The following is a 12,133-nucleotide window of genomic DNA, read 5'->3' as shown; positions in this document are numbered from 1 at the left end:
AGACCACAAATTTGCCAATTTTTATCTACAGTCCACTCTTTACTCAAACTTCACTTTGAAAAAGTGGTGTCTGCTCATATGTAGACTCCACAGTACCCTTCACTCTATTCTCTCATCTGGATATCAACAACAGACTTTCACATACTCTGGTTCAAAAATCTCCCTCTGTCACAACACCAAATACTTCCACTATCACTCCTCAAACTACCATCAATTTTGTCTATGCCCCTTCTAGCAACATCTATTTCACTTCACTTTCCTCCAAAATCATTATTCACTGTGACTTCAACGCTCACAACTCTTCTTGACTCCCACACGCACCTTATATTATTACCACCAGAGTAGAGACTGAATCTTTTGCAATCCTCACAAACTCTCTACAAGTTTCACATGCTCTGAGTAAAAAACATACATCAAATCTCTATGACCTTTTTATTGTTCCCAAACCCAACATACTGTCTCTGCACCTAATCAGGCCTTCTAATCACTGCCTTAACAGACAACACATACCAAAAGGGTCTTGGCCAACTTTCTAGATAGAAAAAATTTCAACATTTGAATATCATGGTGAAACTGACCATCTATGGGCTCCATCCCTTTCTCGTCTTTTGATTTGTTGGCTTCCTGCCAGCTTGCACTATTGCAGTATCCAGTGATAGAACTCTCTATGGGCCATACTATCAACTTAGGTGTATCACAAGGTTCACTCTTGTCTTCATACACTCTTTCTCCAATACATCATCAACCTACTTGCAATCATTAATATCCACTCCTACACAGCTGATACCCCCTTAACTTTCATATTAAAGTGTCATCCACATGCAACCAAGACAACTCACATCAAATCTCCACTGATTCCATAACCAGAGACAGTAAAAAACACTCTCCTTCAATGTGGACATGCCAATCTTGTCTCCTTCAAATACAAAAAGCAAGTGCAATCACTATACATATCAAGAAAGCATTACTGTGCCTCCAGGCCATCAAACAAGAATTGCATGCAAACTGAATCCTCAATTTCACTTTGAATGCCATACACCTCACCATCACTGATAATCCCTCCTCATGAACACGCATCCTCGTATAGCAAAGACAGAATCAGAAAAACTAACCCACTTCTTCAAAGCCCAACAACTATTAGCTCTCTACAAAGTTCAGGGAGGGCTACAATAGAGTACTGCTCATGCATTTTGGACTGTGGTACTGCTCCAAACACAGGCATCATAAATTACATCAAAAGAAAGGTATGAAGTTGCTCATCAACTCTAATATCTAGTTCATAAATGTCTTTTCTCTCTATTCCCTAGGGCTGACTAGTTTTGTGCTACTCCCACTCAAGCACTCCTAACTAATGTTTCTCCTCCTCTCATACCCCATAATAAGTCCCTACTTCAGTCATGTACTAATCATTACACCAAGTCCTTCCTACCCAGAACACTGAACCTCTGGAGTTTTCTCTATGCAGTTAATGACTTGTAATTATTCAAGCAGAATGCTAATGACATTGATCTAACTGATCTTGAAGAAACTTCACTGCCTTCTCCAGATACAAAAAAACAAAAACAAAAAAAAAACCTCTTTGCTGGATGTATCAAATTTCATTTATACCTTATACATAAAAAAATTTGCTGTCATCAATCATTTGGAGAAAGAGGAGTTCTGTGAAGTTGGATTTTCAATTACATAGAATTGTCAAAGATGCCTGAATAATTAAATAGGTTATAGGACATATCCCGTTTAAAGATAGTCATGAAATATGTAGTGTTTGCATCATGTGCTCTGTATGAAAAGACAGATGTCACAAGTTGTTAGTAGAGCAACAAATGGAATGTGGAGATTATTCATACATTAGTAAAGCTTAATAGTGAAATACAGATTAAGGGTAGTTGCATACCCAGTAAAAATAAAATTTCCACCAAGGAAGTAAAAGCTCTACTATAATGATTCACACAATTACACAAATTGGCAGAATCCACCAACCATGTATAGATGTAAAACATCATTAAGAGTTTTACATTAATAAGCATCAGTCGTATGAGCATGCTAACCAGCAAAGATGCCCTTCTTCATCATCTTGTTAGAATAAATGCAAGAAATAAGACCTGTTTAATTGGTGAGTGCATGTAGCATATCTAAAATTGGAGAGAATTATAATGAACATTCACAATTCAGATCTAGAAGAAGAAAACAGATTTTAAAAATAAATGTTAGGAACAATACTCAAACACAATTTCATAAAAGTATTTTTGTTCTTGGTATTGTGTGAGTGTAAGAAATATGCAGTCTGAGAATGCACAAGTCACTAACAGATATCTAATAGACGGATGTGTGTGAGAGACACAGTGTGCCTGTGTTTATATATGCATATGTGTGCCTATATATGTATGAATGCATGTCTTAAAAATGAGGTGGAGGTGAGTTAGGATTTTCCTATAACCCAAAACTTTTGATACAGATTTCCTTTCCTTTAAGATCGTTTCCAATTTTAGATCAGGACCTTCCCACATCCAAACTTGGTCATAGTTAAGTAGAAAAAGTCAGCAATAGGAAGCAATGCTAATGGAATTTTAAAAGAAAGCAGATAGTATGAACAGAGTGAATTACAAAGTTACATTGATTACTTAGACATACATATGTAAACTGGCTGGTGCAGTAAAAAAAGTAACATGCTATATTCTACTCAAGCAGATAATAGGCTGCTGTTTATCATAAAAATTACTGGAGCAGCTATCCTATAAACCTCTCCAGGTTGGGATTCCAGGTTAATTTTTCAATTTCACTACCTACTATCCTACACAACACTAAAGTGAGTAAGTCTGCAATAGAAAAGCAACTGAATTAATCATATTTAGTTTCTAGTATTAAATTTTAAATCTATTCAAAAAGGAAAAGATAGAAAATATAGACTTTTGATTATTTCTCTGCATTAACTTAATGACAGGAAGTTTAATCCATAGTAAAATTTGTGGTGTTTTATACATAATTTATACTCACACTGGTTTCTAGCCCTTAACCTGCATATGCACACATGGTGATTTAGAAGTCCCTTTAGCATTTAAATGATACATATGAAATTTTTATTTTATCATATAACAGTATTGTTTTTATATATTTTCAATACTATCTTTGCTATTTTGCTGTGAATATCATTTTCTAAAACAATATATATATAGGGCATATTTTAGAAAGTGCTATGATCGAAATATGAGAAAATATTCTCCTAAAAAATGGAATAATATATACATATCATAAGCATCACTCAGAATTGATGATGACCAGGTAGAATGTAACACGTTTTTGCAAATTGTTTTATAACCCAATGAAGTTACTAGCAGACATAGCCATGTCCTTCTAATCTTGACCCTGTAGAATGTCCAGGGTGTGACAGTTGGTGAGAGAGAGAGAGAGTTACACCAACAGTTGGTTGGTACTCATTTCAACTGAGTACACTGGAACAGCATGAAACAATATACTTTACTTAAGGGCACAATGTGTCACACAGCACGAGAATCAAAAGCCACATCCTTTTGATTATGTGCCCAAGACATATAATCATCACTGTTTTAATGTCCACTTTTCCGTGCTTGCATGGATCAGACGAGTATGTTTGAACAGAGTTTCTCTGACCTGATGCCTTTCCTGATACCACTACTCACCTGTTTCCAAACAAAGAAACAACCTCTCAATTTAATGAACAAAAAAACAACAGAAATTGAAAGAACAAAACCTAGTGGACTGCAAGCAAAGGACACTGTCTATATGACCAATGAGGTGTTGGTTTCCAACCAGCAAACACACACGAAAGCAAAGGATAATATGAATTCATACCCACAAACAAACTCTCTTGCTCTCTCTTGCATGCATATACAATGGGTATTCTTTTATTTGTTTCAGTAATTTGACTGTGGCCATGCTGGAGCACCGCCTTTAGTCAAACAAATCGACCCCAGGACTTATTCTTTGTAAGCCTAATACTTATTCTATCAGTCTCTTTTGTTGAACTGCTAAGTTATGGGGACATAAACACAGACACACACACACAACAGGTTTCTTTCAGTTTCTGTCTACCAAATCTACTCACAAGGCTTTGGTTGGCCTGAGGCTACAGTAGAAGACACTTGCCCAAGGTGTCACGCAGTGGGACTGATCCTGGAACCATGTGGTTGGTAAGCAAGCTACTTTATTTCATAAATATTTGCCATAAAGGCATTACAAAGAGGGGACAAACAAGGACAGACAAACATAAAAGGGGGTGAAGTAGCTGTATCGATTAAATATTTACAATTTTAAATATACAATAATAATTTGATTATATTTACAGTGTTCAATTAAAGCATTGCTCATTACAGATGCAATTTGTAATGGCTTTCCTGAAGGATACAGCCACTCTTGCACCTACTTTCACTTTTATTAATCAGGTTCACCCACAAGACATTGGCTGATCCTTGGCTATAATAAAGTAGGTCATCTGACAGCTTCTAGACAGTGGAATCAAACAGCTAACCACATGGTTCCAAAGTGAATACACACACACAAAAGACCCTAAAAGTACATTCTAAACTATCATTGCCAGAAGTGAAAGAAACAAAACAGATTTTTTTTAAAATACACCACCACCCCTACACACACACACACAAGATTTAACAAAATAATTGTCAATCAAAATTCCAACAGATATGTAATAATTCACGGGAGTTTAAAATGCCAAATTAGAAACTGAATGAATTTTACTGCAAAGGTTATACATTGGAATTTATCACTTTCGATAATTTCTAACAAATTTTAACACTTATGAACATTTCTTAAATGTACAAAATTTGCAAAGTGGAAAATGAAAGTGTCTAGTTGTGTTACAGCTGGACTTTGGGAATTGAAAATACTTCGAAGTGTAGGAATATTTTTAATTATTGATTATATTAAAGAATTGATTTGATTTACTATAAAATACATAACAAAAGCTAATTTCATTGGTTATCTTAATTTACATTTTTATTATCTATTAATATAATGGTGTGTTCCTACCTATCTTTTACATCACTCAGAGAAGTAACTCAAATAGTTATAAAAAAATTTTTTTTTTTTTTTAAACCCTAATTATGGTAGCGGCAGAGGCAGCAGTGATAGTGTTGATAACAGTGAATGAGGTGAGGAGGGGGGAGTAAAAGCTAGAGAAAATGAAAATAGATGATAATGATAGTGAACTTTATACTAGAGAGTAAGAGTGAAAAAAAAAAAAGAGATGCAGCTACCTCAGAGCTGTGATGGCGGGGGGGGGGGGAAGAAGATGATTCTAAGAAGTGAAAGGCTGAGTAAGAATGGGAGTTAAGGTAAACATGTAAGAGGAAGAGCAGAAAGTTGAGAGGATAAAAGTGATATGGAAAAGGAAAAAGAACAATATGAAACAGTAAATTTATGACAGAACTGCATTTGTAGTTATTTCCTCCTTTCATCCCCAACTATATTTGTTTAAAGTAACTTCGAAGACATTATATCCTTACGGATAAACGAATACACTGCAACAGTGTAATAATATAATCGAAACAAACAGTAGCAACCACACGGAATGTAATGACAATCTTTTAAGAACCAACAATCCAACACACTAACTCGAACTGTAAACTTTGAACTATCAACACACGAACTGTGGAACCAGCATGATGATTTTATTGAAACCACAAACAGGGGACAATACAGACAAATGGGGTCGGGGACTTATGGAATGATATTACATATACGAATAAATACATTATAATTTCAGATGAAGATGAAACAAAAAAAATGAATGGACTTGGAATGGGCTTGACCCCACCAACCACATTCCAGCGTTGAACTTTTTACTTTGTCCTTTTTTTACTCCACTTAATTAGGCACTTACATACCCAACATTCAGGTTACTTTCTTCCATCTTCTTTCATACCTTTTTGGTGTCAGGCATTTCTTCTCCAGACATGTTTTCCCTCTTAGGTGATATAAAAAGTGGTTAACCAAAGCATGCCTGATGCGATACCTCTTCCACGTGTCTTCCATATCACCTCTTTCGCTATAGCTATTATGGCTAGAAAACATAACTTTTCTTCTTTTAGAGGAGATGGTGGAATGATCTTAATAATCAATATGGCTGACAGCTGTACTCTCCCCAGCTGTGACAGTACCTGTTTGGTAGAAACCTACACATCTGAGAGACTTGGACACTGTACGATTGCATGCAGAAGTGTTTTGTTGCTCTGCCTGCAATGTGGGCACGTAGGCAAAACCATGATGCACAGCGTCGTGAGTTTATCCCGAACTGGCAAGGCACTTTGGAAGCACAACAAAGCCAGAGACCAAAAGTCCTTTGATGCAGGTTGGCAAGCTGACTTTCATTGAAACTCAGAGTTTCCCCCAGGCCGTCATCACACTTGCCCTCTATAGTATGCCATGGTGGTACTCCCTCCACTGGCATTGCTCGTTCAGGAGAGAAACACGACCACCTGTTGACACTGCTTGCCAAGCTCCCAGGCTTAGTCTACGCCTGATCCAGTTTTCCAAAAGAGATGAACCTGGGAATCATCAATGAACGGAGACCACACCCACCCACCGTCCAGGTAGAGCCAGAGATGCCTCAACCTCAGTGCCTGCCTGCGCATCTTCAGCCATGGCATCCCTAACCCACCCATTAGCAGTTGTTGGCAGCAGACAGAGCACCTTACAAGAGGCTGCCTGCCCTCCCAGAAGAAGTGAAAGAGCATGCGTTCCAACTTGTTTACCCACAAATAGGGGCACAGCACAATGGTTAGGCAGTAGGGAATGACAAATGCAATAAACACATTTTCCACCTCTGCCCTCCCTTTTAGGGATAGCCTCTGCCCAGACAAGGTCTGAGTTATGGATGACACCCTGCCAGTAACCTTGCTCCAATTCTTCTCTATCTGGACCAAACTAGAATCCAAGCATTTTCACTGGACTGTTTGTCCAGCGTCCAACAGTGCTAAGCTGCAAGTTACCCTGGTTAATTCCTCCTTTTGCCACCACTTCATAATCCTTTAGGGCATCACCTACCCTCTGTAGGTCCTGGACCCTGGATACGATGACAGTGACATCGTCCACATATACTGTGACTGACTTTCCATAACCTAGATCTTGCAGGTCTCTCCTTGTCACCGCCAATCTTTGTAGTAGAGGCTTGAGAGCCAATACATACAGCAGGGGCCAGAGTGGACAACCTTGACAAACCGAGCATTTGATACTGAATGGCTCCAAAAAGAATCTGTTCACCTGAGCTACAGACTTGATATGGCTATATAAAGTGTTGATCCAGCTGCAGAATGTCGGGCCAAAACTGGCCACCTTGAGAACCACCGCCAGATACCAATTGTCTACCCTATCAAAGGCAACACCCCACCCTTGCCAGGAATCCCATGTACCCTTTCTAAGAGGAGACTATCACAAACTACCTCACTTACTCAGATCACTACTATTTATATGTAGTGGTCCAGTCCATTCTCACCAGAGGGCATTGTACTCTCACACAATAGAGGTATATCATAGTATATAGTTAGTAGAAAGTATGCTGCTTTACTATATATTTATGCATATCAGTATGTGTTTGTGTGCACAGGTTGTTGAGTATATGCATGAATATATATTTCGTAGTTCTCCATAAATTTCCAGCCCTCTTGCAATTCTCAAAAGGACTGTAAAATTTCCATGTGTACTACTGTTAATTTATTAACTTTTTGTAACTATATTTCTGTTGAAATACACTGCTTTTGGAAAATAAAGAATTTAGTAAAATAACTTTGTCCTTATTAACCTGGTATTTGAAACATAAATTAACATGAAATTTACATGGAAGTTTTTAGCTTAGACCACTTTAAATCAGAAAGTTGGTAACAAAGAACTAAAGGTAGTTGGGTGGGGATGAGACAAAAAGGATTAACCACCAGAAATGACAGAGCAACAGAAATAAGAGAGAACCAGATTGGATATCAAACGGTATTAAATCCCTTTTATATTTGAAGTTCTAATTTCAGCTGGGCAGTTTTGCTTCTCATGCCTCTATGTTTGATAACATAACAACCAGTCACTAGTTAATTTAATCAACAACAACCTCTCCATCAAAATTTGTGATCACTATTAGAGAGTAGAGAAAATTATAGTGTAACAATAGCCCCAAAAAGATATTAGCTTCAACATGATGGGTTATAAATTCCTATCTACTGCAGGTGTTTCATTGTGTCACTTCACCTTTCACCAGCCTGTTGGGAACATGACTATACAAGACCACTAATGAGAATCAGGATGAATGAGGGGAATAAGCAGCCAGGACACAATCATTATACTAAGATGACAGTCATTTTAACATAATGATTTTCATTAGTTTATTATTAGTTTATTATTATGCATTTGATTTCCATTAGTCATCTATCTAGTGGAATTAAACAGTATTAAAAGTATTAAGAGTACATGTATTTCCCCCAAAAGAGATTATTCAACAACAATAACTTTATTGTTAATACATTTCAATTCCAGCAATAAATGGGTATCATATCCAAAGAGACTCTAAAACGTTACGAGTGACTATAGCATCTGGAGATTATTTTCAATCAATCCTAAATTTAATTTGAATTTGATTTATTATTTTATTTTCAAGAACTCACAATTGTCATTAGCTGCTGTCCCTAGTTTCATTGCAAAATACAATTCTTGCATGTATCTGTACAACTGAAAAAAACCTCAGCTCGGTCTTTACATACTGATCAACTCATAAGCAGCTTCAACAGAGCATGTAAAATATACATGCTATTCTACCCCTTCACCTCTCTTGACAATCTAGATCCAGCTGCCATTAGTCTACTATAAGTTCTCTTGGTAACAACACACACCTTTCTTTAACTAGATCATAGAGATGACCTCATTCCCAGCCACCTCAGACTATTATTGTAGGCTCCTAACCACTACCTACATACATGAGATGATTTTTATATTCAGTCACCTTAGAGCGGTAAGATTCTCCTTCACTATGAGACAACCTTTATTCCAAGTAGCTAACTAATATTAAAGGTGCTCATTCTGACATGGCACCACTTATGAGCTTCCACTATATATAATAACGTTTTCAAATTTTGGCTCAGAGCCAATAACTTTTAGGAGAGGGGTAAGTTGATTACAGTGACCCCAGTGCTCAGCTGGTATTTATTTTATTAACCCCATAAAGATGAAAGGCAAAATCAACTTCAGTGGAATTTGAACTCAAAATATAAAGACAGATGAAATGTTGCTAAGCATTTTACCCAGTGTCCTAATAATTTTGTCAGCTTACCACTCATCTATAATAATAACAATAATTTTGGCACAAGATCGGGTTAATCAATTATATTACCTCAGTGCTGAACTGGCACTTACTTTATAAATCCTAAAAGGATGATAGGCAAAGAAGTGCAGCTAAGCATTTTCACTAGCATGCTAATGATTCTTCCAGCTCACCATCTTAATAATAATAATAATCCTTTCTACTATAAGCACAAAGCCTGAAACTTGGGGGAAGGGAATTAGTCAATTATATTGACAGCAGTGTTTCACTGGTACTTAATTTATTGACAACTGAAAGGATGAAAGGCAAAGTCGACCCTTGCCTAATTTGAACCCAGAATGTAGTGATGGGCAAAATACTGCTAAGCATTTCGTCCAGCATGCTAATGATTCTGCCAGCTCGCTGCCTTCATAATAATAATAATAATAATAATAGTAATGATCCTTTCTACTGTAGGCACAAGACCTGAAATTTCGGGGAAGGGATTAAGTCGATTACATCGACCCCAGTGTGTAACTGGTACTTATTTAATCGACCCCAAAAAGATGAAAGGCAAAGTTGACCTCGGTGGAATTTGATGGGCAAAATAATGCTAAGCATTTTGTCCAGCATGCTAATGACTCTGCCAGCTTGCTGCCTTCATAATAATAATATGGCAAGCCTTTATCTACCAAGGAAGGGGAAAAAAAGGATTGATTGGCATAAACATGAGCATTTAGAAGGAGAACAAATCATTGTATGCTTATCTTAAGGAGAGCAATGAATGGATGTTGCAGGCTGCAGTGAGTGAGTCAGAGATTTAGGATGATGAAGAGAACCTCCAAATGTACAAAAAGAGAACTTATAAGGAAAAGATCAACTACTGGAAAGAAATAGTCCCACACAGAGTTTGTTTTACAAACATCAGATATAGCTGATGAAAAATTGCAGAGATGGCTAAGACATGAATTTTTTAAGAAAGAGAAAGAAAGTTTGATCATTGATGCTCAAGAATAAGCTTTGCAAACTAATGCAATCACACAATTGATAAGACAGTAGAAACACCTGTAAAGATTGCATTGAAACCCATCTGAAACAACCAGACCATGTAATTAGTGGATGTACAAAACTGGCCCAGAAGTACAACAAACTCCATAATAAAGTTGCAGGAGTTACAGGTGGTACAAACAGGAACCCTTGTCAGTCACAGGGAATGATCAAGTAAAATTCACATGGGATATGTTAATCAAGTAGAAAGAAACCAGAGAGTGGATCTTCATTAACAAAGTGGTACCTGTAGACCAGGACAAAGAATGAGAAAGCCAAAACAGGTATGAAGACCTGGCATTTGAAGTGGAGTGTATTCATAAAATCTCAAGAGTGAATGTGCTAATCAGCATGATTAGTGCACTTAGAACCATCTCAAAGGGCACAAAAACCTGCCATGAATAACTGGAACTATGAGACATCATTGGAAGTACGCAGGTAGTGGCAATACTCAGAACAACTCAAGCATTGAAGAGCGTGTTCTAAGTTGCAGGAGAAAGCTGGCATGACATAGATAATGCAGAAGAATGACAAAAGTGGAGAGACTCATGATAATAATAATCATTAAATGATGATATATATATATATATATATATATATATATATATATCATTAAATGATGATATATATATATATATATATATATATATATATATATAATATATAGTTATGAAACATGTGTAATCTTTTTATTATATTTATCTTATGATATTTACTTTACTTTATATTATACTCATTTATTGTGCTTTTAATTATTAATTTTTCTATATGTGATAGTGGATTTTCATCGATGAGTTCTTGAAAATTGGTTATTTTCCCTAAAACTATAAATTTTATATATATACTTTATCTATAAGGCTCAATTTAATTTTAATTTTTTATAAATTGATTTTAATTGAGTTTTTTACCTGTAATTTTGGATTTTGTCCCTAATATTATCATATATATATATATATATATATATATATATATATATATATATATATATATATATATAATATTTGAATAAAAGAAGGGTAAAAAATACTGCTTGCCAAAGATGATAGCAAAAGCTTCAAAAACCACTAATCCTACAATAAATTATTTAATATTATACCCATTAAGGTAGAAGTCTTGCTAACCGCCTCATTATTACTGTTTTTAACAGCAACAATGCTTTCATATAGTTACTTTTTTATTGTTTACGATAGTTTTTCTCTTTAAACAGAGCGGGACGTCTAAAGTTCGAAACGCACACGAGTTGACGTAGTGAATATTTTGGAAATAGAGGTTGCTATCTCCAACTGAAGATTGCAAAGCATGTTTTCTCATGCATAGCATGAAATCGATTGATATGGGGTATGTAAACTATCTTCAAATTCCATCCAGAAGGTAGGCCTATTTTTTAAAGTGTTCATTGCATTGCTCATGTGTGTATTTATCGCTGGGTTGGTGGTTTTTTAAAGCTTTCGCTTTCATCTTTGGCAAGAGGTATTTTTACCCTTCTTTTATTCTAATATTTAATATTATACCTATTAAGGTAGAAGTCTTGCTACCGCCTCATTGTTGCTGTTTTTAACAGCAATAATGTTTCATATAGTTACTTTTTTGATATATATATATATATATATATATATATATATATATATATATATATATAATTAGATTGGAGCCTGGTGTAGCCATCCAGTTGCACCAGTCCTCAGTCAAATCGTCCAACCCATGCTAGCATGGGAAGCGGACGTTAAACGATGATGATGATGATGATGATGATGATGATGATGATGATATATATATATATGTATATATATGAGAGGAGAGAGAGTTCAAATAATT

At 35.9% G+C, this 12,133-nt stretch overlaps 1 protein-coding gene across 3 annotated transcripts in view; it reads right to left on the bottom strand.

The window, feature by feature from the left end:
* Positions 1-12,133, bottom strand: part of LOC106876669 (serine/threonine-protein phosphatase 2A 56 kDa regulatory subunit epsilon isoform) — a 288,837-nt gene that overhangs the window by 59,822 nt on the left and 216,882 nt on the right. The window lies entirely within an intron of this gene.

The sequence above is a fragment of the Octopus bimaculoides genome, chromosome 3, assembly GCF_046866305.1.
Source record: "Octopus bimaculoides isolate indiv1 chromosome 3, ASM4686630v1, whole genome shotgun sequence".
In the NCBI taxonomy this organism is placed as follows: domain Eukaryota; kingdom Metazoa; phylum Mollusca; class Cephalopoda; order Octopoda; family Octopodidae; genus Octopus; species Octopus bimaculoides.
Note: the sequence above shows the minus strand (reverse complement) of the source record. Positions and strands in the feature narration are given on the sequence as shown.